Source organism: Octodon degus, unplaced genomic scaffold (assembly GCF_000260255.1).
Source record: "Octodon degus isolate 3935 unplaced genomic scaffold, OctDeg1.0 scaffold00006, whole genome shotgun sequence".
Classification (NCBI taxonomy): Eukaryota; Metazoa; Chordata; class Mammalia; order Rodentia; family Octodontidae; genus Octodon; species Octodon degus.
Window position 1 is genome coordinate 16532431 of NW_004524582.1, and position 27432 is coordinate 16559862.

The 27432-nt window shown below is 38.9% G+C and overlaps 1 protein-coding gene and 1 long non-coding RNA gene across 5 annotated transcripts in view; both read left to right on the forward strand.

Annotated features, from left to right (window-relative positions):
• Kcnip4 (potassium voltage-gated channel interacting protein 4) overlaps positions 1-27432 on the forward strand; it is a 1227189-nt gene that overhangs the window by 863618 nt on the left and 336139 nt on the right. The window lies entirely within an intron of this gene.
• LOC111818924 lies at positions 11699-13315 on the forward strand. Its single transcript, XR_002822796.1, has 3 exons — positions 11699-11786; positions 12341-12544; positions 12778-13315. It is a non-coding gene; the product is annotated as an uncharacterized LOC111818924 (long non-coding RNA).

A 27432-nucleotide genomic window follows, 5' to 3' on the forward strand; every position in this document is an offset into this window, starting at 1 on the left:
CTGGCATGTGGTGCTGGGGGATTGAACCGCGGTCCCTGATGCCTTGCCAAGCTTGTTCTAAGTAGGTGCTTTAGACCACTGAGCCATCTCTCCAGCCCGGTTGTGTGCCTTTAAATACATTGTTTGGCTTCTATGTTGTGCTTCTGCATTTGTTCTTTCCTGAAGCTTCCAGATCACTTTAGAGCATTAAATCTATAATAGTGCTTATCAAGTTGCATTTAGTTATTTATGTCACTATTTTCAAACTTATTTTGTAAGCTGGTGGTTATTAGAATGTTTCCAAGAATCCGACTTGTCACTGCTTGTACCAACTGATCATGTATTTATGTCTGTCAGAGTCATGCTCCTTACCAACGCTGCTAATGACCTTTATATAAGACACTGAAACCCTGACACTTAGCAAAGGGGAGCTTTCCTGCTTCATCGCTTGCTGCTGCTGCCCTCTGCTGAGGGACATCATTGCCAGGAACATCTATGAGTGGGTCGAGATGGTAGTAGGAGGGAGGAACCACAGCAGAAGCTCAAACAGATGGCTGTTTCCAGGCCCCAGGGTGGTGGACAGTTTTCCATCACTGTAAGAAGCTGCCTGAAACAAACAGCTTCAAGCAGGACAGACTTATGTTGGCTTGTAGTTTTAAAGGTCTCACTCCATCGCCACTTGGCTGTCTCATTTTTGTCATTTGCCAAGACAAAATATCACAGCAGACATGCGTGGCATAGATCAGCTCACCTTGTGGCAGCTGGGAAGCAGAAATTCGACACACAGCTGGATTCCTGTGTCACCTTCAGGGGCACGACCTTAGCAGCCTGACTTCCCTCCACTAGGCCCTAACTCTTAGTGGTTCCACAGTCTCCCAGTGGCACCATCAGCTGAGGACCGAACCTTCAACAGAAGGGTGGACATTTTGGGAGACATTTAAGATCCCAGTTATAACCTTCCACCCCTGGCTCCCAATGGGTCATGGACATTTAAAAGAACCAAGTGCACCCAGTGCACCTCTAAGAGTGTACAAAATTTTGATCATCCAACAACTGTCTAATACCAAAATGCAATGTCCCTTCTGAGACTCAAGGCAAACTTAGTTATGGTCATAAATTAAAATAAGAAATAATGTTCCATATTTCTTAGACACAATGACACACGGAATTTATTCTCATTCCAAAAGGGACAAATAGGAAAATATCAGAGAAGAATCGAAACAGAGGTGATGAGAACTCGCCAGGAGAAATATTTAGCGCTGAAGTGCTGTGTCTTGAATGGAGGCATATGATGGTGTGATGTGAGATCCAAAGTCAATGTGCATGCTCCTCAACCTATAACCATAAATATAGTTGAAAAACAAAGTACATAGAAAGCTCCAGGCTTTGCATGCAGTACCTGTGACCTCTTCGCTACACTAGTTTGTTCTGCATCTTCTTCTTAGTGTCCTCTTCCAGAAAGTGAAAGACATAGTAATCAATATGTGTGCCTATGATCAACACATAGCCTTTTTATTGAACTAACTTTTCAAAATTTCATTATTCTTTAATGCTTACTTCTTGTGATATATTAAGCCTTAAGTTAATCATCGTATTGTGTCATAGCCGTTGACATACGAAGGTTGCCCAGTGAATGCTGGATGAAGGGAGGAAGAGAGGGGCGGCTTCAGCTCGCTTTGCAAGCATGTTGCATGAGCAAAGCTCAAGGACAGAGACATAGTAATTACTCTTACTGGACACAGGCCTAGGCCTGGCATTGAAAATTTGGAAAATGAATGAGCAAAAAGCCTCTGAGGATATTAAAGATGATAGCATTTTCCTTTATATAAAATTAGCCCTAATACAATTTCATGTGTCAAAATCAAATTTACTTTCACAACCACTGAAGTGTGAGATGCAGTGGGCACTGATTCTCTTAAAATTGGCCTGCTTCTGCTTTCTAATCTCTAAAAATTTAGTGCAGCGATATTTGCTGTCATTGAACATTGTTTTCATTAACTTATCTGAAGACAAAATGTCATCAGTAAACTCTTTAACCTTGTAATTTAAATTTTATTTGCAGTGATCTATTATGAGATTTTTCATTTTTTTATTGGTAAAACCAAGCTGTTACTCTAAGATGATTTGTGATTAAAAGTCACTTAAATACCTTAGTGAAAATAAAACTCAATTACTTTTGTTTAATATCTTTTATTTTTTATTAGTACACATTCATGGTACATAACGATAACATCCCATGGAGGTGTTGATACAGCAGCATATTCTTTTCCTCTTCACCTTCCCTTTCCCTCCCGCTTCATCTCCTGATGTCTCTCCCATCTGAACAAAACCTACCTCTCTAATTTCTTCTATCTACTTTTTATTGTGTTCTTTCTATTTAGGTTTCTCATATAAGAAAAATGATGTGGTTTTTAAGCTTGTGTGTGTGCTTTATTGCACTTAACGTAATGGTCTCAGAGTGCATCCATTTTCCAGCAAATGATTTAGGTTTACTCTTTTTGGCTCAGCAATGCTCCACTGTATAAAAGTGCCACATTGTCTTTCTCTACTCACCTTTTGATAGATAAACAGACTGCTTGCAATATTTAACTACCATGAGTTGTGCTGCTGTAAACACAGGTATTCATGTATCACTATAAAATGAGGTCTTTAGCTCTGTAAGGAGGGTTTCTAGAAAGGGAAAATTCAACAAATTTAACTTTTGACTTTTTCAACTAGGAGATCTGTTTTTATTGAAAGTAGCACATTTGAAGAGTGATTTCTTTAAACAGTCTTTAAAAGGCAAGTTTATTCCTGTCAATTATTTAACTTTGGGGAGTGTTTTGTTTCTCTTATAATAGAGAGAGTATTCTTTTTTTTTTAATTTTTTTTTATTTATTACAGAGAGAGAGAGAGAGAGAGAGAGAGAGAGAGAGAGAGAGAGAGAGAGTGGTGTGTGTGTGTGGCCAGCTCAGCCCACCAGGGGGCGGGGCTGGCTGGCATGTGGTGCTGGGGATTGAACTACGGTCCCTGATGCCTTGCCAAGCTTGTTCCAAGTAGGTGCTTTAGACCACTGAGCCATCTCTCCAGCCCCAGAGAGAGTATTCTTAATACCATGTATTGGGGTTTTCACTGTGTTCGTTTCAGCAAAATATGTCCATTGCATGCCCATAGTCACTCAATAGATTATCCTTTAGCACCTTGATTCGTACCACACTCTGATACATGGTGCTGTATTGTTACTTTTCTATCTACTTTGTCAGAGACAAAACTTTGCCAAAATAGATGTTATACAAATTTTAAAAAAAGAAATAAATAAAAACATGTGATGCAGGCTGGAAAGGAGCTAGCCACCAGTATATCTGAAAAACAGTAATGTCAGGAGTACAGGAGAGAATGCTGTTTAAATGACAAGATCCCAGACCATCTTGCTGGAGAAAGAAATGTTACACTGAAAACTGTAAGTTGCCAAGGAGTTGGAGGGAGGATAGGACAGCAAGTTGCAAAGTACTGCAGCCACTGAAGGGAATCTGGATGTGTTAGCTGACTGTAGCTGTACCAAAATACAGGGGATCAACTTCTAAGGAAAAAAGGTTTATTTTGTAAGTTTTCACTATTGGTCACTTGGCCCAGGTGCTTTGGGACTGTGGAAGCTCATTGTGAAAGGAGCAGGTGGCTTCATTTCATGGGACATAGAAGAAAGAGAGGGGAAAAGGGTTCCAATACCTCCTTTAGGGCATAAGGGCATGGACAGAAAGACCTAGTTTCCTTCCACAAGCCCCTCCTCTTAAAATCTCCTTACCTTCCAAAAATACCACAGGCTGGAGGCCAGATCATCAACCCAGGGGCATTTGTTGGACTTCAACATCTGAACTACAGCACTGGTATATATCTTTCAGGACAGAAAGCAAGAGGAAAATATTTTGATGTGACCAAGGAGTGGTAGAAGAGATGAGGGTTTGCTAGGACTCAGGTAACGTGACAAGAACTGTGTGCTGGTGTGGCTGCTGTGGAGGGCATGTGCAGACTGAGCTTGGGTTCAAGGACATGGGGGACACCAGTTAGAAGACAGCAAGGAAGCTGGACCTAGAGGAAGTGGCAGTGGGGCCAGAAGTGGGAAGACAAACTGTGCTACAGAATGTATTGCTTTGTGGCTTTCCTTATTATTTTTTGTTTGCTTGTTTGCTTTTTAATATTTGGAAACTGGGCATGGTTTTGGTCCATAGAATTTCACTGTTTACAACCACATTACTTTGCCTTCCTTCTTTTATTTACTTATTTTTATTTTTTGGTGCCAGAAGTCAAACTCAGGACTTTGTGCTTTCTAGGCAGGCTCTGTACCACTGAGCTATATCATGACATCCCTTAGTTTTATTTAAAGCATTAACATGTTACAATTGAAGTCCATGGAATTTCATTGTTTACTTATCAGCATTAGTTTTCATTCTTAGTGTTTCTTAAAGCACTGATATGATGTGTTCCAAGAGATTTGTTAAAATTTTCTGAGAGATAATGGCCTACATCCTTCTTCGATGTAGTTGTATTTTAAACTAGAATTCCTAAAGTTAGAATCATATGTGACATGAGGGAATATGCTATCCCTAAATACTTATTTAATCAACACAGAAATGATTTTGTGTTTGGTTGGGCACTGCGTACACCAAGTAGGACATTGTGGATACAGTGCTGAATGAGAAAGAAAAATAGAAACACTTACTTTCTGGAGTTTCTAGTATGCCTGTGAAGATTGACATTGAACAAGTAGTTAATGCTGTTGAGTCCTGAGAAGCGTAACTTGCTATGAGAGAGGGAAAAAGTATACCTGACCTTATCTAGGAGCAAAGGGAAACATGTGCAGGAAACAACAGTGAATATGAGATCTGAGAATTGAAGAACTCATGGAGACAAGTAGAAGCAATTTAAGGCCTGTTTTGTAGCATATTTGAGAGGTAAGCAGGTTCACTGAGCTGAAACAGAGAGAAACTCTTGAATGATGAACCTGTGGAGATGCATGGTGCTCAGATATTGCTGTACCTTAACTTCTCACAGGCAATGAAAAGGACAAGTGGTGTAATAACTTTTGCTTTTGTTGAGGTCTTGTGGTTGCAGTGTGAGGAAGCAATTTGGAATTTTGAAGAATAGAAGGTAAATGTGACACATCAAACCAATGAAAACACAATGGTCACATTCCTGAGAATAGGAATAACTGGACACTTACCAGAGATATTTAAGGGGTAGAATCTGTAGTGATGGTTACTGAATTGATTGTGACTATATATATTGTTTTATCCAGGAAAGTTCTAATTTTATCAGTGAAAGTTCTAAGTACGCCAAAATGTTTTGCCATTCTTGATGGCAGGATGAAAAATTATAAATTCTTGACTGAACAAGTTAGTGATTATGGTCCAATTTGGGTATTAAAGCTTTGAAGTAAGTCAGCTTTTGAGTGTTCATCATGCTGAGTTGAATTGCCAGTGAGACATCAAGGTACACATTTAAATGGGCGTTTCTGAGTCATAGAATAAAAAATCAGTACAAGACACCATTATTTAGGATTTGTGGACTTAGGTGGGCATGGAACCATAAAATGCTGGGGAAGTCATGGAATTAAAATATTGAATGGAAAGAAATTTGTGCTGAAGAATGTCAACATGAAGTGTCTGAGGAGGGAGTAAAAGCCAGCAAAATGCTTTGATTTTTTTTTTCTTTTTTTTTTTTTTTGAAACTGGGGATTGTACTCAGGCCCTCGTGCTTGCCAGGGAGGCCCTTACTCCACTGAACCATCTCCCTGGCCCCAAAATACTTTGAGAAGGAGAAACCTGGCCTGGGAGATAGCTCTGTGGTCTAGGTGCCTGCCTGGCAAATGCAAGGTCCTGAGTTCAGTCCTTGGTACCACATGCTATGTCAGTCCCAGGTCCCTAGGCATGCTGTGTTGGCCCGGAAATCAGACGAAGTGGTACACAGCTGTAATCCCAGCTCTGGGGAGGCTGAGGCAGGAGGACTGCTATGAGGCTGAACTGTGAAGCGAAACCCTGCATCAAAAGAATAAAAAAGAAGGGGGAAATTTTTAAAAAATAATGTCATGATGTACATTTCCAGAGCTTGCTGAGTAGTGCTTAATTTGGCTGACCTATACAGTAATAACTGAAGTCCAGTAGATTATGTGACATGTTAACAAAAACAATACAGATTGGTCAATATTGAAGCATGATGATATTAAGACTGCATTTTAGTGTGAGTAGAGGTAAGATGAATGAGACTAGTCAGCAAAGATTTTTTTAAACCTTTGACCATAACTGGATATAAAATAGCTGTTACCTTAAAGTCAGTGCAAAGAATTAGGAGCATACTCTCTTTATGTGAAGTTAAAAAATGACTTTAAGATAACAATAGGTAATGTATTAAGTCTTATTATTCTTCTATTATTTTGTTACAAGATATTGTTTTACCTTTTTTGCCGTAAAAAAGAGACATAATTTGAAGACATTGAAAGAGTTTAGGGTCTTAAGAAAGAAAGGTAAGAGAAAATATAGGCTACATATAGAAGATACATATTCCTAGCTAGAAAGACTGCCCCCCTAATCATCACAGAAAGAAAGAAAACAACAGAAAAAGTTCAAATGCATTTCATGTTATACATAGAAATGTGCTTCATAGCAAAACAGTCATTAAAATTCCTGTACAAGGACCAGTGAGATAGCTCAGTGGACTAAGTGCTTTTGGCATGCACAGGGACTAGGGATCAATACCCAGTCCCACATGCTGCACTGGTCCCACACCCAGGGCTTGCTGATTGGGAGATGGACTCTGGACGTGGTGGTACATGCCTGTAATACCAGCTCTTGGGAGGCTGAAAGGGGGAAGATCACTACAAGTCCAAGCTGCATAGGGAGACCCCATACCAAATACATAAAATGAAAAAAAAAAATCCTGTGCAAAATGGTGCTCCGTGAAAAAGTATAGTATAACTCAGTGAAGGATTATTATATATCATAATTCATCACTGCATATGCTATAGCTTTATTATATAAGCAATTATTTTTCAATATAATTTATTGTGAATAAATTGACTGTAAATATAATACATTCTAGACACTCAGAGTATGAAGAAATTGCAGTGCGTTGATAATAAAGATGAACATTTTGACAGGTAACTCCAATACAGTGTGACAGGAAGTAGGAAAGGATTATGGTGAAGGAAGACAGCAGGATAAAGCTTCACACAAGTCACTTCAGTAGCATATCTATTTAATCACCTGAATAAGACTAAAATAACTCTGACTTTATGACAGAGAATCATTAGGCACTGCAGAGTTTGGTAAGGAGAAAGACTAGGACTGCTTTGCTTCAGTGTGTCACAACAGGCCAACCCATTCTTTTATAACTCTCCTATTCCACTACAGATTTGTGAAGTAACTTGGCTCTGTACTTCTTTATCCATGGTCTAATCTGTAGGAAGGGAGTAGAGGAAAGGCAGGCTGCTAGACTGCTAATTCAGCTCCCTGATCTAGAAGGATGTCCTTGGAGTCCCTTTATTCTTACCACAAGTCCAGCTCAGAAGTGCAAGGGAGTTATCATACTCCCTGATGCAAAGATGAATTCTTTCTCTTCCTAGAATATAGTGGGGTATTTTGTAAGCACATCACAGTCCTAGTCCATAGTTATGTATGATGCCACAGCATCAACCTTGGCAAGACATCTTTGTATGGGCATCTTACTGTCCTTGCTTTTACTCTCTTATTTCTGGATATTATCTCCTTAACAATCTGCTGGTATCCAGTCCTTTGTCTCAGGCTCCCTCTTTAGGGGAAACCAAATCATCCAATGGGATAGAGCAGCTATCCTGACTAATTAGAATGGATATCTGATGATCCATAATGTGACCCCATTGAGCATCAGCTCTGTGTAAATTCACGAAACTAGGAAATCGCCTGTGGGTATTGGAAAGTCAGTGAGAAGCAAGAGTGACTGTAGGGGAGACCCCACGCAGAAAGGAGCAGAGCAGTTGGGATGCTTAGGCTGGTGCTTTGATCTGCTTGGCTACTTTAACAGGTTATCACACACGTGGTCTAAAAGGCAGACGTTTACTTCTTACCATCCTGTGGGTTGGGAGTCCATGGTCAGTGTCAGCACGGGAAGCTCTTGGTGAGGACCTTCTCCCTGGCTTACAGGTGCCAGCGTCTTGCTTTCTCCTCACACAGAACAAAGATCATCTCCCTCATGTTTCCTCTTACACGGGCATGAACACCATTCACGAGCTCTCTGATCGTGTACTTCTTGGCTTTTTGTTACTATAACAAAATATGGAAAGCAGGCTACTTTATTTTTGAAGAAAGATTTATTCAGCTCACAGTTTTAGAAGCTAGAAGCCCAAACAGCATCAGCCAGGCTCTGGAAAGGTCCTCCTTGGCAATGTCACACAACATCAGGATAATATGTGTATTTCTGTCCTGCTTTCTCTAAAGCCATCCAATATAGCCGTGGGAGCTTTAGCCTAATGGTTTTACCTCTGCTTTGTCATTTGCTCACGGCTACCTCTAAACATCTTGGTTCAAGTTTCCACCCTTTTATTTATTTATTTATTTATTTATTTGGCTGAGCTGGAGGCAAACACACAGCCTTGCCTGGATAAGGCCAATACTCTTCCATGGAGCCTCAGCTCCATCTCCCAACCATTTTGACACCACTCATAAATGACTTTGGGAATTAAACTCCCATGTGAGTTTGGAGAGACAAACTATGTTGGAACCGCAGCAAGATCTATTCTGCATACTGGACAAAGGCCCCACCTGCCAGCACCATTATACTTGGGCTTGGGCTTCCGGGTGGCTTTCGAGGATGGCATAACTGTGTAATGCATAACACTTGGGTTTAAATTGTGAAGGCAAATAATTGTAGAACATGTATATATTTAATATGGATATTACCAATTCATGTGATATAAATGTTCTCTATGTGGGTATGTTTAAATGTATCTGTAGATAAAATAAAAGATCTATATTTACTTCAAAAGGCATCACAGGAAACCAATAAATGAGAATTTCTCTGTTTCTTATGCACTTTAGGAAAGGAGTAATGTGTTTTAACTGTGGTTCAAGGAGTACATATTGAGAATAAATTACATGGGGGTAATTTTGCAAGAGAAGGGATTCTCTAAAGAGGTGACATTGGACATCTGAGAGGTAGGTGAAAGTTTAAGTTGATATAGGTACTAGAAGCACAGCACAGCACAATGGGAAGCAAACAGAGATAAAAATGAGGGAATTAAGTTGATATTGAAAGCATTTGACACATAATCTTAGAAGGTAGCAAACAGCGAGATTAGATTTCTTTCTTTTCTTTTATGGTTATTCTGAGACACATTCTCATTTTGTAATTTAAGATGGTCTTGAATTTGCAGTAATCCTCCTGCCTCTGTCTCCTGAGAGTTGAAATTACAGGCATACACTACCACACCTGGAAAGAGTGGACTTTGATTATGAAACAGAATGCAGGGCTGGTGTACAATGAGTGCTTGAAAAACTGGATGTGAAGGACCATGCCAGGAAGAGCCTAATCCCTTCCCATATGCCTCAACTACTTTCTTTGTTGCTCACACATGGGACCCAACACTTGGAACCCATGAGGGGAAGGGTGGTTTTCATGTTTGCAGCATACTAAGAGCTGGCTCCAGGGCAGAGGGCATGTGGGGAGGTTAGAGCGGAGGACTCCTGCTTGCCTCTTGGTGGCTGGGAAGCAGGAAGCCCAGGGAGGACCCCCAGAGGGAGGCGCCCCCTCCAGCTCCCGCCCCCGTGATCTGCCAGCTCTACCTAGGCTCCACCTCCTGACAGCTAATCAGCTATTGCACCCTATGGTCCAGTCACCTTCTAATAGCCCTGCCTGTGAGCGTATAGGGGATTTGAAACACATTTTTTAAAAATCTAAACCATGAAACCAGGCCTTCTGAGTTCTTCAAGCCAACTTTCTAATTATCATGGAAAATGGAATCCAAGCCCTATAAAATCACATTATTTGTGGCATTTCTTTTATATCTGAGGGATTTCAGAAAAATGAGTTCAATATATTAAAAGTTTCTGAGTTCACTTTTGATGATTAAGTCCTGACTGGCACTACACTCTGACAAATGGCTACACATCTGTTTCCATGTGTCACCTAATTGTTCTGCCTACAAGTTTCAAAGGCTGAATAGTGGGGACTCACTGGTAGGCCTCAGGTACCTGCCAGAGCAGGTGTCAGCCCCTGACAGTCCTGATGAGAAGGGATGCTTCCCTCGGGATAAACGACTGTTGTTCTTCCCCGCAGTGCTCCAGTCCTACTGGAGCCACTACGAAGTCGGGTTGATTTGCTCAATAAATACCTTATTGATCGTAGGCCATATTCCAACAATCAGAACATTATCTTTGGAGACAAGAAGGTGGAAAGAGGCAGATCTTATGACCCTCAGGGGCTTTACAGGCTGATGCAGAGAAAAATGCCCCTGCGTTTTCCTGCTGTTTGTCTGCACTTCCTCTGTTTTCACAGGACTAGAGGCGGGCACAGGAGACCTTGCCATCAGTTGCAGGATGTGAAAGAAGGGAGCTGAAGAGCTTCCTGTGGCTGCCGCAACAAGCTACTTCCCAGGGACTCTGCAGTGATGAATGCAATCTCCTACAGTTTCAGAGGCTAGACACTCTCAGCATGTCACCAGGAAGTCGGCCTCTGTGGTCCCTTTGCTTCTCCCTCTTCTGTCTGTCTCCCTCTGAGAAATCTGTAGGAGAACAGATATTCTGTCTGTCTGTTTCTCTCTCTTTCTCTCTCTCTCTCTCTCTCTCTCTCTCTCTCTCTCTCTCTCTCTCTCTCTCTCTCTTCATTCTCTTTGTCTTTTTATCTCTTTCTGTCTGTCTCTGTCTCTATCTCCCTTTCTGTCTTTCTCTCTGTTTGTCTTTCTGTTTGTCTCTCTGTTTCTGTCTGTCCCTATCTCTTTCACCCTTTCTGTCTGCCTCTGTCTCTTTCTCTCTGTCTCTGTCTCTCTCTCTCTCCCCTTCTCTCTCTGTGTCTTTCTGTCTGTCTCTCTCTCTGTCTCTCTCTCTCGCTCACTCACTCGCTTTCTCACTCACTCGCTCTCATGAAAAGTTGCATGAGATTATACCTAGGGCCCACCTAAGTACCTAGGGATTAGGACTTAACCATACCTGTTAGGGACCAAAGCCCAATCCATCAGAGGATCATCATTCTTTCTTTACTTTTCTTTTATATTTTATCAGCACGTGGTTGTAGTACATGAAGGTTACATTCATCTTGGGGAGTAGGTGTACATAATGCAGTTATTTCTTTCTTAACCCCTACCTCCTTCCCTCCATCTGTAAATCTGCCTTTCCCATTTTATTCTTGTTGTTAGTATTAATCTCAGCTCAGGTTTATGGTGTATAATGCTTACATTTGGTATGGCTGTTTGGACCTGTCCGGGAGGGATCTTAAACCATTTTACTTCCCCTTCCCTGACCTCCCTTTCTTGCCTTCAGCCTCCTGCTCCTTCTCCTCACAAGCGATCTACCCCCCTGTTGCTTTCTCTCTCTCCTTTGTTTTACTTTGCATCTGCACTTTGCCTTAATCTTAAAAGAGATCTACACTGTGTTTAAGCTTTCACAGCTGGTCTGTGTCTCCTTCTAGCTGAGCAGTGTCCCTTCCCGTACGGACATCACATTTGCTTCGTCCACTCATCTGCTGCTGGACACGCAGGCTGCTTCCTAGGATACAGCTGCTACTCACTGTCCCGCTATAATCTGAAAAACCTGGTGAGAGTCCTCATCTGCAGTGAATGCCTGCCTTATCTGAAAGGAATCCGACAGGTAAAGAAGATAGCGAACATGAATAAAAGCAATGTGAACACAGAGCCAGGTCATGACTCCAAGACACCTTCATCCAGCTGTAGCTTAATAACATACTAAGTTACTCCAAGTGTACCTTCAGCACGGGAATGTGCAGCCCTAGAACACAGAGTTACTTCAGGACTTACGTGAAATTATATATTGTGCATACCATATAAAATATAATTATATACATTACGCTAAGCATTTTATGTTTGCATATATTATATAATGTACAGCTATAGGTATGTATACATATGTATAAAGAATTTATATATATATGTATATGGTTTTATATATTAAATATCATGCAGTGTTGCAAACAGGAGCTTCACAAGCATTTCCCTCAAAAGTACCCTATACGTATTAAATACTGTTATTATGGTGATGGTGATTATTATTAATTATGAGACTGTTTTCCTTCCAGAATTGAGCAGACAGGCAAAGCCATCTTGGCCATCTTGTTCTTCCCCACTGAGTTAGTCATACTGGCTTGCACCACTCTCGTAATTTCTGATGATGTCTTTATGTAACAGGCCTTATTACTTCCACCTTATGCCCCAGACTTTCTAAATCACAGTGGCCTTCAAGGAAAGAGGAAGTGCATCTCTTGTTAAAGCTGTTGTCTGTAGTCTGCTGTGATGAAGAGAGTTCTTGGGGTGGGAACGAACGGAGGTGTGGGTTCACCATAACTCTCCGGAATTCAAGTGATCTGTTAAGAGGGGTGCTCTTGGAGGAATGTATCTTTTTAAAATATAGGGTAAAGGTTGCACCAAAGGTTTTACAGCAATTTTCTGGGGTGATTTTCTCTCAGTAGATTTCTTTGCTTAAGTGCCCCTAATGACAACCTTAAGTGGAAATGGAAATGTTTGGCTAATGCATGCTCAGATTGGAAGTTGTGGGCTCTTTGGGGAGCCCCGTGTGGCTTGATGAGCCATCAACTGTTGTTTTCCTTTACACACTTAAAAATCAGCATGAGGAAAAATCATTACAGTTATTTCTAACAGAGTGAAAGAGAAATTAAAAATAAATTGAATCAAAAGCTAAAGAAATCTCAGAGTCTCTGCATTAGCAGGATCAATTCAGATGCACTAAAGAGAGCAGAGACTGCTTGTCATGGAATCAGAAGTGACCTGCCCATGAAGCCAGAGAATGACTCTGTCAGTGTAGAGTTAGTGGCATCAGAAATGAAGATGTATCTCTTCTTTGATATAGTATGTACACCTTGAATGCTGCAGACATAGGTTCTCCATGTATAAATCACATTATTTTCAAAGATTGTGTTCATTTTCTTATTGTATATGCCAAATGTGTGTTTGTTCATACATAAAAATTGTGTAACTATATTCTCAAATTTCATTCAGCTGTTCAACAGAACTAATTTGTTCTTTGCACATGACAGTATGTATATAATGTAAGGAGAGACTTATTTTTGAATTCTGCAAATGATTTATGATCGCTATTTAGGATTTTCAAAATAGTGACAAAAAAATGAACTATAAGCTCAACAGCCTAGGTTGTAAGGTAATAACAATAAGCTTCTCTTTGGAGGGTTAACAACCTAAGTTTGCAGACCAATAATTGGAGAAAAAGAAGGGCTGCAAGGACAGCCAACATTTTGGCCCTAGCCTTTCAAGGTCAGAGAAGACTCAGGACATAAAAGAACCTGTACTGTAACATCATGTAACTCAGTTGTGTCCCAGATTTTATGATCAAAGAGATTATGACTCCAAAGAGGAAAGTGATTGAGGATGTAGAGTGTGCCTAAGGAGAGTCACATGGAAAGAAAACATTTTTTTCAGTAAATTGGTCAAGCAATGGCTGCGACTCATCCACATGGCTGACACTGACAAAGGATCTACAAACTGTAGTACAGGGTTTCAGGATAAACCCTGAGGGGATTTGACTGACCTTGTCAGATACAAAACTTACAATTCTTGTTACATAGGTCTTGCTTTATCTTGGTCTTAACCATCCAGCAGAAAGGTATAAAAACAAAGTATAAGAAGTAAAGCCATATTATTATGCTGAGTTGTAAAAGACTCAAGTCAACAACTTCTGAAATTGCCAGTCATATGAAGAACCTAATACTATTATGGACTACTGGACTATTTTGGAATATTTTGCTGAAATCACACACCTATAATATTTATATGACAAAACTAAACAAAAAAGGGGATACAAATGAACGACCATTTTGTATCTGTATATTCAAAATAGTTAAAATAGACATACAGCTACATTCTCCTAATTCAGTGAAGAGAAGGATTTATCATGTCTGCATCTTGTACACTGAATAACCTCTAAGAAAATAATATGCAACGTATTAATTATTGAAACTGTCCTACTAACTTGATTTGAAACTGTCTCATTGCTATTTGTTTCTCAATAAAACCATGACTTTCTTGTTGGAGAACAGCAAGCAGGGATGATATGTTTTAGATTTAGTTTCCCTGTTTCAGAAAAGAGATTTTTCTCTCCATGGCTTTAACACAAATTAAAAGTGTTTAGAGATTAATTTCAAGACATACTATCAAAGTAGTATCATTTTGGCTGAATTGGGCTTGAGTTCCTCTTCCATGCCAGGACAGAATGGTGTAACCGGTTATCAGTGCACTGAGATTAATTCTATCTGTATATATATAAAAAAATTGAAAAACAGTGAGGAGAATGTTAATTTTATAACTTGAAACATTGATTTCTGTGGGATTTATTTTTTCATCTTTTTACTTCATTTGTGAAACAGTAATTGCCTAGTCCTTGTCATTAGAAACACTTCTTAAAATGCCAACTTTATAGTAGCACACCACAGTCCAACTTGGATATTTTCCATTTCAGAAGTGGTAACTCTAGTAAAAACTTTACATAGCACTAAAATTCATTGCCCATGGCATGTTATAATCTTAATCAAAGAGACAACCTTTCTAGTGGACTGCATGAAATAGAATTTATGGGCTAATCATTAATTAATTAAAAAGAAGACTTGATCTGACATGGGATTTAAGTCAGAGCTGAACTTTTACAGTGAAAGTAAAAAAGAATCTGAATCTCAATGAACAAAGAATGTTTTCTGTACACAAGACAGTTTTACGGTTTGTAGTCCCTCTTTGTCAGTGCTGCTTAACTGAAGGTTAGGTGACATAGCTTGTTTTTTGAAATTGACACAAGTGGAAAACAACGTTAATAGTTCAAAATGTGTGTACTGAGCAACACGAATTATTGGCGTAGGAACCCTGAGAATTGTGCAATAAATAAAATAAAGTAAATGAAGTATTGATCAAAAATGTGCAGGATCTTCTATCCTAGGACAGCAGATTTAGCATGTATATAAGTGAATAAACAAAGTACCAAGAACAGGAGAAAGAAGTGCAGAGGTAATGAAAGTCCTTTGTGGATTTAGGCAACGGAGATCACACTGGTCAGAAAGGGGAAGGAAGGCTTGGCATTTGTAGAAATAAATATAATTACAAAAATAATCGTGCATATTTTATAGTGTTTGCTACTCATCACTTTTCTAAAAGCTATCAAATAGATTTACTCAATCTACTCAACAACGTCTTACAAAAATTATTATGTTCTTCATCGTACACATGAGGAAAGAGGGACAGAGCAGTCAAAAAATTAACCTCTACTACAGAGCTTGCAAGTCCAGGGGTGTGGAGCCCAGATTTCCTGAGGGCTGGGTCAGGCCCTGGGTGTATATAAACTGCCACTTGGGGTAGACACGTGTGTTTTGTTGCTTAGGACATTCATTTCTCATTGTTGCTGTAAGAAATTATCATGCACATGCTAGATTGAAACATAGCTGTATTGTATCATGGATTACAGTTAGGCAGTCTAACGTGGGTGCTACTGGGTTAAGTTCAGAGGGCAGTACTGCATAACTCATCTGCAGCTGTTACGTGGGCATTTATGTCCTGGCTTTTTCTTGCTTCTGAAGGTTGTTCATGCCACTTGTTGGCATGTGTTCCTTCTCTGTGTGCAAATTTCACAGTTCATCACTTTCACCTCTGCTTCTGTTATCTTATCTTTTTCTCTGACTCTGTCACTCCCTTCTCCCATTTATTTTCATAAGGACAATTTTGACTACATTAAACCCAATTGAATACTCTTATATTAAAGTCAGTTTCTTAGCATTTTTGATTCTGTCTTACGCCTAAGTCCCTATTGTCATGTCATAACATATCTACCGGTCTTAAAATTAAAACATAAATGACAGGCCAGAAAGCTTAGTGGATTAAAGCACCCGCTTAGGCAGAACACAGTGGCCAGGTTTTGATCCCTGGTGTGCTGTGCAGGCCCCACCCCAAGGGATCCCTGACGTGGTGATTGAGACTGGGGGTGGTGGCTTGTGCCTGTAATCCCAGCTCTCGGGAAGTGCTGAGACAAGAGGATCACTACAAGTCTGAGCTGCATAGTAAGACCCTGTTGACTATGTACTAAAATACACACACACACACACACACACACACTCCCCTTAAACTTATTTAGGGTGCGTTATTGAGAGTGCATTATTCCATGAATTTTGGTTTAGTAACAATAAAGAAAAAGATCCATTAAGGGATGGAAAATCCTGTTTAGAAAAATTAGAAAGGGATAGTTTGCAAAGAGCCTAGAACTGCAAGTGGCTTTAAATAAATGATCAGTTAAAGAGAAGTCAACAAATCAATATCTATATCTCGAAAACACCTTGAACAGCAAGGTAATTATTTTTTCCAGTCTATTTTGAAACATGTAAAATCCACAAATATTTACCAATCATTTCTGATGTGTTGGGGTGTGTAATAACATATAAATGGTTTATTTCATAATTGCCTTAATTTGATAAAATGTAAAGGAGTCAACTGTATGAGATTTTTAAAGAGGTTCCCAGATATGATGTCAAACTCCTCATAACTTTCAAATCTGGCCATCTTGGGATCTACAAGGAGTCCTTCCTGTGATGTGTAAGTTTCTGTTCTGCTTCACTGTGAGAAAACTGAGAAACAAGGAGTAAATGCAGAAGTTAGAGTACACACAGGCTGGTGCACATGACGTGCAAGCCTGAGTAAAAGGGCCTGGTGACATGAGCTGGAATCTCACCTGCCTTTGAGCATTCGCCTCCTAACAGGAGACCTACACATTCTAGAGCACTAAATCCCAGCAGAAAAGAGGAATGCCAGCCCTGTCCAGCAAGGCTGCTTCCTAACAAAAGAATAGGATTTTTCCCCTTTGCTTTAACAATCAAAATTTCCCATGGACAGAGTAAAGAAATAAATAAGAAAAGGAAATCCCTAAGTATCATATTCCCAGATTTTCCTCTTATAAGCAACACACAGAGTAGGGAAGATATATTCGCCTACTACGCCCCCAGGTCAAGTTCATCTTCTGCAGTTTCCATCTCTATGGCTGTGCTGTGGTCTAAAGGGCTATGTCCTCCTAGGACTTGTCAAAGTGTCACCCCAATGTGATGTCATTAGAAGGTGGCGCCTTGGAGAGGTGATTAGGTCTTTGAGACAGCCCCCCAATGCTATTCATGCCCCAGTAAAGTGTCTCCAGAGAGCTCTGTTAGCCTCTATCCTGACATGTGAGGATTTGAGATGATGGCACGCTTCTCCTTGGAAGGGGCTGTCACCCCAACTCAGTCATCCTGGCTCCCCGATATTAAGTCTCCACAACAGTGAAAAAGCATACTTCTTTTGCTTAAATCACATAGTAGAATATTTTGCTACAGCTGACTGCACTAAATTGAACCCACTTGTGAACAATCCCTGCCTCTTGTGTTTCATTCACTGACTCACTGCAGTTATTGCAAAATGTAGCTCTTTCCCAGATGGGATTCTTCAGTCCCAGTTCTAAAATGCATCATCATGTCACTGAAATATGCTGGAGTTCTGTTGTCATTGCCTCCTCAGAGCCACGTTCCCTTCTGCTTTACGTAGCTATGTTATGGCTGCACACAAGCTACTGCACCCAAGATACTGCACCTCCAGAGACCGAGTCAGTGGCTGGTCTTCATTCTTGAAGATCTACATTCTGACTGCTCTGCTCCGTGCACATTTTCCAGTACACACTGCGGTCTTGTTAATTGCTGCCTCTGTGCCAATGTGGCACCCAACTCCAGTACTGAACTTCATCATTATTACGTATGTAACAATCATATCTGCTCTATTGTAAAAATGAGCATAATAATAATAACTATAATATATAAAAATATATTATTATATAAAAGAATTTATCCCACATAAGGAGTTGTTTATGACATAATCTTATATGTTTTCCTAAACAACACTAAGCACAATTTTTGTATGAGTCAGTTAATTCTCACAGGAAGTCTGATAGTCCAGTTGCTTTTCCCTGTTGCCTGGAGGAAGTTGAGGCTCTTAGAGGTCATATGACTTTCTGAATGTCACCTAGATGCTAAATACAAGTCTGGATATTAATTGGGACATTCTAATTATGAAATATATCAATAATGGTTTTGAATACTTATCTAAATATTAATAGACAAAAGAATAAAAGCTATATGTTGTAACCTTCTTCTGAATTTGTGGCAGTAAGTTATTTTTATGTAACTTTGAAAAAAAGTCATTCTATAAATGAGAAGATTAAATTAGATGATTGCCAAAGTCTCCATGGTAACCTTCCCAAAGGATTTTTACTTTTTGTTTAATTTGTTTCTTGCTTAAAATGAGATGAAAAACGTTATAGTATTGTCTAAGTATCATGAACTTCCTAGTGAAAGCCTCTTGTCTTAGTCCTGTCTGGATCCAATCTGTGTGACAAAAAGATGACACCATTAGAAATTAATATTTTAGGACACCTGGATTTTCTTTGAAGCAGCGTTCATATCAGAGCAACTTAATTAAATTGTGGCATAAAACCCCACTGCTTCTTTATAACTGACCTTTCAATAGTTAGTGGTCATGCTCTTACAGCTCAGAGTGAATGGCTGTGATCTGGAATGGCCCTTTTAATTTGCCCCTCCTGGTCACTTTGACAAAAGAGATCTCCCTGTTGCTTTCAGACCTCAGGTGTACTGAATGATTTGGGGAAATCAATACGGGAATCTTGTTCTCAATCTTTTAATATTTTAAAGAGTCATAATGAACTCAGAAGAGTCATTTAGTCAATTATTTTTCTTAGAGTACGATCACATCTCCCTGTTGTAAGTGCTGAGGAACGGACAGAGAAGCACAAGAATTCATTCTTTGCTGAGAAGTCCCAATCTAGCTTAGGGAAAGAGATACCCAGGACACCATTAGAAAACAACACAAGGCAATGTATAATGAAATGCCTAATTTCATGGTACAGCCTATGAAAGCAGTGAAATTTCAAGAAAAAGATGAGAGGAGAGTAGGCTGAGATTGTCAGACAGTGTTCATGGGGAAGGCAAGAATATTAGTAGGATCCCAGAAAATGGGTAGGAGGGAGTGAAGTGGATTCAGGGACAAGCGAGGTGTATATTTAGGTGATAAGCCTGGTAGGTGTCCGTGTCCGTGTGGGGATGAATGAGAAATAAGAATCTACTCTGCTTTCTCTTCAGGTCATGCGTCTAGAATACACTGGATAGTGATTCTAACTGTAGACTGTCCCAAGAAAGAAATATCAGCTAATTTCCTTATTTTGTGATTATATATAATGATTTTTCATATTTCTGTATAACTAATATTGCAGTCCTATAAATAATCCTTTAAGTTTATTTGGTCTTTTATGTTTTCATTGGCTACCTTTGTAATTACTTATATTTCTCTCAAATAGTTTTTCATTATAATGATTTCCATTTTGTTAGATAAAAAATATTCACAATTTGAGAATGATGCCATAAATAATTTACACTTATCAACAGCTTAATGTGTTGTAGAATATTTGCATGAATTTTAACTGTTTTGTCCTCAAAATAACCTTGAGAAATTGGCAGAGCACATATTATTACCATTGCTAAAAAATTTAGAAATTGACACCTAGAAAGTTTAAATGGTTTCATGACAATATCCAGGTACTACAAGAACCAGAATTCTTAAATCTTCTGGTACAACTCAGAAAAACTCCTCTCCAGTTGTACATTTCCATGAAATATTGAGAAACATAAGGTAAAAGTAAACAGCATATTTTCTGAAATTTACTTGGCTCACATAGGCTAAGTATTCTATAAGTTTTAACTAATAATGACCCCTTACATTCATATAAGAGAACCCAACCATCAAAAATCTGCTTCATATAAAATTATCCTTTTACACAAACTGATTAGACATAATAGGATAAGGCATTCCGAGTATTTGTCCGATCCATTCATAGGTATAATGAACTTAATAGTAGCCTTTAAAAAGATCTAATAAAGCAGATAAAGAAAAAGATATGGAGAAAAAAAAAGGAGCATGTTGCCCTTTGACATCTGTCTTTCACTTCCAGGAAGGTGGGGTGTGTGTAATTTTCCCTGCATCTTGCACTAAAAGGAATCTAAGAAGACTCTGAAAGGTTCAGGGAAGATAGGCCTACTAGGGACCATGGGAACTGAATCACAACGCAGCCCGAGTCCCAGCACCTTGGAAGCACCAATGGGTAGAGGTGAATGGAACAAAAACACAGAACCAAAACAAATAAGCAAAAGAGTAAGAAAGCCACACTACCTCTAATAAGACTGTTACATTCAGAACCTGGAAACTACCAAAATGTGTTTTGACAGATGAATGAATTCACTGGGCTAAATCTATGCCACAGGGATCTATTTAGCACTAAAAAAGAACAAGCCACGCCTCCACATCACTAGGATGGATTGCAAGGCATTAGGCTGCCTAAAAAAAGTCAGCTTCTCAAGGACACATACAATATGATTCCATTCATGAATCTGTCATGAGCTAGCCTGCTAAGGCTACCTCCATGTCCTAAATTGACTCAAAATCTTTGGATGGTGCCAGATTCAATCAATCAGGTGAATGAAAACCCAGCGTCATATTTTTATGAGCTTGGTTTTCTACAAGATGTCATTCTGCAGCAGCAGTTGTCATAGATTTTATTGCAACTTATGAAAACACAAAAGAGGATTTCTAGTACTTTCAGAAAGCAGAAAGAATGATGCAAACAAGTGGGAGTATTTTGAGGGCGATTTATGGCAATGTATACTTTAATGTTGTTTTAAAAAATTTAAACATTTTTATCACCCCTTGCACATAGCATTCCTTAAATGACAAAGCGAACAAAAAATGGAGCTGAACCATAGATTCGTTAGTGTCCAAGGATAAGGATACTGAGTAGACATTGGGAATAGATTATATAAAGATAGTATGAGAAATATCTTTTTGGTCATAAAATATTTCTGACTTTTAATTGTGACAGTAACACAAATTGACAGTTATGCCAAAGTGGGAGAGAACTACGTGTACATGGAGCAATAGGAAAGTCATGCTTTGATGGTAAGTACTGTGAGATAGAACTACTGGGGGAAAAGCAGGGGAAGGGCAGTCAGGATCTCTTTATTCCATCTTTGTAACTTCCTATGCATCTGTAATTATTTCAAAATGAAAGAATAACAGAAGAAGTCCCTATACCTTGCTTCACTGAGTCCTCATACCCATAACCTGGTCCATGTCAGGAGAGATGTCTGCTTCACTTCATTTGTCCAGCGTTCACATGGCCCTTTCCTGTCTCCAGATTCAGGCCCAGGCTTAGTTGGTCTTGACGGGGACAAAGGAAGGAAACTGTTAGAAGATGACACTGACCCGTTGCGTCCACAGATCTCTAGACTGTGGCTGTTTGAGTTGAGACCTTTACTTTTTAGATGAAAGTCCTGGTTGGATCATTCAGAGTGACATTTACTCAATAGCAAGACCAAAATCTTTAGCATTTTTAACAGACTGGAATGAGATGCGGAATGTCACAAAATAAAGCTGAGCAATAGAATATCCAGGATCTGTCTTCTAAAAGACCACTGTGTAAGCACTCAATGGGAGGTGAAACTTCATGGAAAGAAAACATGTTCCAGCTGACATTGTTCATTACAAGTACTAGGAGTGAACAATGCTCCTGCCAAAACTACTAAAATTTCAGATATATTACTATTATTTGCTATATTTTATAGCATATATATATATATATATATGTTTACGAAAGTTATTTATTTAACTAATAACCTTAAGAGAAAAGAAACACTTTACTTCCATTTTTCAGGTATAGAATTTCAGATACAGACAGGTTATGTAAATAACCTATGAAGACTCACCAGTGATAAAGGTCAACAATTCAAACCCAGGCTCAGACTCTGAGCTCTCAATAGCTTTATAATACTGTTAAACAGTAGTACTGCTTCTACACATACACTCATTCAGCAACCTCTGTATGACAGAAATTGTTCTAAGTATGATTATTAAGATTGCTACTATGAGGCCTTATCTCATGGGAAAACAATGATAAATAAGAATGTATTAATGGTGACAAATACAGTTATGTGCAAGATAGAATGATGTGATAGAAAGTGAAGACCAAATAACTCCATATTCAATCAGGCCTTAGTTTACATGTACCCTTCTCGTGAGGACAAAGGAAGAAGAGACCAGTCATGCAGATGGGTGATATAAAGAAAGGCATGCTACACAGGGTCAGGCAGTGGGACACTTGAGGGGGAACTTCCTTCACTGTTTATCAAGGCACAGGAGAAGACCATCCTAGCTCTAGGATAATGAATATCGAGGGTAGAGTGGTACAAGGTGAGCTGCTGCAGCCAACAGGAAGTACAGAGTAAAAGTTTCACTTTCATTCTAAGTCCCTGGAAGGCTTCAAGCAGATAATAACAGTATGCATTCAATTTTCAAAAGGGCTCTTTAGGACTAAGTATAAGACAGATTGGCAATGACCAGGTGTGGAGCAAGAAAGATGACTCATTAAGGGCTGTTGAGATTGTCCAAGTAAGAGGTGATTATGAAGCAGACATGAGTGGTGCCAATGACAAATGAGAGAAACTGGGTTCAGAAAACAGAAAGCAATGTTCAGGTATGCCCTGTCCTCTGATGGTCAAAAAACAGGCAGAGAATTATGGGCAATTCTTAGTTTCATTCTTTTGAATAACAGAATCAGGATAACAGATTAATGACATACTGCCAAATCTAAAGATGATTCTGAATATATGTTATTACATAATGCATTAGGTATTTTAACAATTTACATTTCTTTTGTTTTTGTATTTTAGGGAAGGGTCTACAGAGTGTTCAGGGTCTTACTAGTAGATCAGACTTGTAGTGATCCTCCTGTTTACAGCCTCCAAAGAGCCAGGATTACAGGCGCGTGCCACCACACCCAGTCTAACAACTTATATTTCAATGCTATAGAATATCAAATTGCAATGTCTTCTAACAAAATTAGTTTATTTGTGCAGCATAGTATAATTATTGAAATAGAACTTTATGATATTACCCTGATGGGATCGATGAAAATAATGTGAAACTTCAAAGTAAACCATACCAAAAGTGGATTCATATACCCAAGGTATGACTCAGAATGGTGTTCTACGAGAACATGGCATGATATTGAGAGTGCATAGACCAGTGGTGGCAAACCTATAGCACGCATGTGGCAGCAGGCTGTTGGTATCAGTGAAAGCTCTAAACAGTTCAGCATCATTGGCTTAGGTGTGTGGGGAGAGAGATGGAACTAGATAGCTATTTTACATTGGTTAAAAGGCTGTGTATCATAAGAAAGGCAGAATTTTGTTTACTACAAAAGGGAAGATGAATGAATGGAAGCTAGAAACAAGTTTCTTCTCACCACAAGAAAGAACCTTAAATCAATTGTAACTGGCCACAACAGGATAGATGTTGGAAATATTACCCACCTGTGTAGTTCCTCTTATAAACAATTCACAAGTATGAGTGATAAAGCAAGACTTATCACTGTTTTAATGAGTAGATTCTATAGAAAATAGAACAGGTTGCTAAATAGTAATATCTAAGATGTTTTTCTATAATCAACTATTTTTCTTACAATATATTTAAAGGAGTTTCACAAATTAACATCTTGGCAAGTAATTATTATCTAAATCGTAAAAGTCACAATTACAAAAATATGTTGTTATTCTTCAAGGGTCATGCCTGGAAGATGGAATTTATACCCAGATTTTAAAAATAAAGAAGCTTCAAAAATCTATTTTTAGCAACTTTTCAAATAATATTCTGTAGTCATACATATTTTGACAAATGATACCAACCTATAATAATGGACCTCTAATTATTTTCTTACAGTAATATCAGTTATTAAACAACTGCTTATACCACGGATTTAACTCCCACAATATTGTGCAGTCAGCACGTTGCAAAAGTAATATGGTGCTATTACTCATGCTTATAGAATTTGGAAAGAATTACTCTTCAGCAGTGCATTAAGATAATCGATTAATACTGAATTAAAGCAATTAAATATGTTTTTTAGCATTTGAGACACTAGAAGCATCATTATATAAAACTATAAATCAAGCCAATTTCAGCAGTAGCCAAGTTTTGTCATACATATGTAATCTTTAAATGTAATTTAAGATATTAATATTATATTTCATCAGCATCTAGCTTGTCGAATTATACATTTCCCCATATCCTGGCAAACCTCTACCAGGTATTCATTTTCATGATGTCTTCTTATGAGATTTGTTGTTTTTCATCTTAGGACAATTATTGTAAGATCTTTTCTATGTTTCCTACAAACTGTTCTATCCGGATTACAATAAACACTCCTAGAAGGTCGAGCTAGAGGCGAGAAGCAAGCCCACGTTCAAGAGGAAGACAGAAGTTGCACATCATGCTGGAGAGAGCAGGTGTTGGGATCCAGAGCAGGCCGGCAGTAGAGGCCCGACGGCAGGGCATGCAGCTGTAAACGCTGCGTGCATGAGTAAACGCAGGAGCAGCAGGTGCTCCATGAGGCCAAAATGTCAGAAGCATCAGTTCCACATTATAACTATGACATTGCAACATGAGGCCAACCTTCACTTTGGCACTAACTTAGTTCTGAGGGCATCTGCTAATAGCTTTTGATAAACCCTTCTTTGACAAATCATTATTTTATTTTATTCTTTTATTTATTTGGAGTTTCTTCTTTTTCAAAGCACTCCCACTTACACTGCCTTGTTACTTCCAGCACAGTTGTGGGGGCCTTGGGGAAGAGGAATCTTCTCATCTTTCCCCATCTTTTCCCCCTATACCTGGGCACCAGGGTCATGACCCATCTGCAGGGATGGTACCATCAACCTGCAACTACTGAGCTTTCACCTCATCACCCTTCCCTATAGATTACTCTCGTGGGCTGTTTGTTCAAGCTACAAAGCTCCTTCCAAAGCAAATACTCTTAGTGATCTTATTTTGTAGGTAACAAACCTATTACATGAATAGGTAAAGCACTTGCTCAAGCCAAAGGCTAGTAATAGAACATCCCAGACTTTGACTCCAATGTGTCAGGTTTCGGTACACACACCATTAATTGCTAAAGCCCACTACTCTGGGCTTTTTTAATTTTATTTGTGGGTCAGAGAAATAAAAATGGCAGTGCATTATCTTTTATTGAGCAATAATCATAAAACATTTCTTCTGAGCATTACAACAAAAAGTTTGGAGTCACTCAGCAGTAGAATATGTAGCAGACATTTCATTTCCAAAGCAGTAACATAAATCATCAACTAAAGAGCATATTTCTTGCCAAAGTTTCCAATTTCAGCTTGGAAGTGTCTGTGTGGAAGTACGCAGAGCAGTAATGTGATAGTAAATTCCCGTGATGAGGGGCTGTCAGGATGCAATTGTTGGATTAGCAAGAGAAGAAAAAAGTTACTGTTTTAGTGACAATCCTTGAAATGGAAAGTGAAAAATTAAACAGCTTAAGAATTAATTATTTCTAAGCCTTCATTTAATCACAGCTTTCTAAAACCGAGATGGTGCTATGAATGTTTAAATGTGCATAGATTTAAACACAAATGCCTTCCTTGGCATTGATGCTTAATTAATGTTCCATTTGAGATGAAATTTAAGAATATGGTGTATGACTATAGGCCCAAGAGGCATTTGATGAAAAATATTTTCATTCTCTTTACTCAAATTCTCTGTGACAGTCACTCACTAAGCATCTCCTTGGTTTCTCATTGACTACTATCTGTCTCATTCTGTGATTTAAATTAACACAACTTATCTGGCTTCTTTGTTTCTTTCTTCCCCTCACTATTGATTTGAAGGTGATGTTACATTTAGGATTTATTGTATTTAGACTGTTAAAATATAATTAACTTCATTCATGGAAATAAATTATCCACAGGTCACTGTTTGACGTCTCCCTGAGCATAACAAACAGTGCCTTGGAATTTGAATTGCTATCTGCTGCTCATTGATATTTATCACAATCTTGATGGTACCATGTAAGAGATAGGGACAGAGATACTTAATAAATATCAGTTGAGCACTGGGTACAGGAATAAATGGCAGAGCAAAGGAATAAGGAAAGGAATCATGGGAGACTGTCCAGGCTCACCCACGTTATTCCAAGTGACAAGAACCCAGGGTTTGCCTACTGATTTCAGAGTTGAAAATAGTTATGGATAGCATGACATAGATGGTGCAGCAGTTTGAGAAATACGCTATCTCACGCTTTTGAAATGAAAAGCACCAGCGTTTCAGTAGAGTTAGTTCCTTCCCAGGGGTGTGAAGGAGAATGTTTTGTACTTCTCCAGGAGTTTCTTGATAGTTTCATACTTGCTTTGTAAATCTTGTGTCTTTACATCTTTCCTAGTTGTTTATCCTTCTTGTCTAAATTGGCCCTTTATATAAGGACTTTATGCGGATGCCTTTTTTTTTTATTATTAATTTGTCTCAGCCACAGGATACTCGGGTATTTGACGAAATGATACTCGAGTGTGTGTGAGAGAAGGTTTCTGGGAGAGATTAATATTTGAATCAGTGGACAGAGTGAAGCAGACCCTTCCAAAGATGAGCAGACGTCATATGACGAGTGGAGGACCTGAAAAGAACATAAATAATGAGCCTTCTCCAAGGAAAGTTTTTTTTTTTTTTTTCTTTGAAGATCAAAACTGAAGGATCAGCTCTTCCTGTGCTTGGATCCTTCAGGCTGGAAGGGGAATACTGCCTCTCCTGGCGCACAGTCTTCAAACTCAGGCCAGAACTGCATGAACAGCTCTCCTGGGTTTCAACCTGCAGGCGAGGCTCACAGCTCTTGAAAGTTGTCTGGCTCTCTAATTCTGTGAGCCAGTTTCTTCTTTTCTTTTTTCTTTTTTAAAGTTTTAAGGAGAGAATTCTTTTTTGTTGTTCTGGAGTCAAACTCAGGACCTTGTGCTTGGCAGGCAGCCACTTACGCCATATATATTTTTTAACAGAATATAAAATTATGATTAAAAATTAGAAATGATACAAAATTGCACTAAACAAAAGAATATGAAGTCAACAGTATTTGTTGTTTTGCATAGTATTAGCTTCAAATTAGCTGTTTAGATTACCAGATGTATGTAGTTTCTTAATAAGTGTCTCCAGGTACATAGGAAACAATAGGAATATTACCAATATACCAATACACACATTATGCAATCATCTCAGTAAAACATAAGTTTGTATATGTATTTACCATATAGGTGCATTCTCTCTCTCTCTCTCTCTCTCTCTCTCTCCCTCTCTCTCCC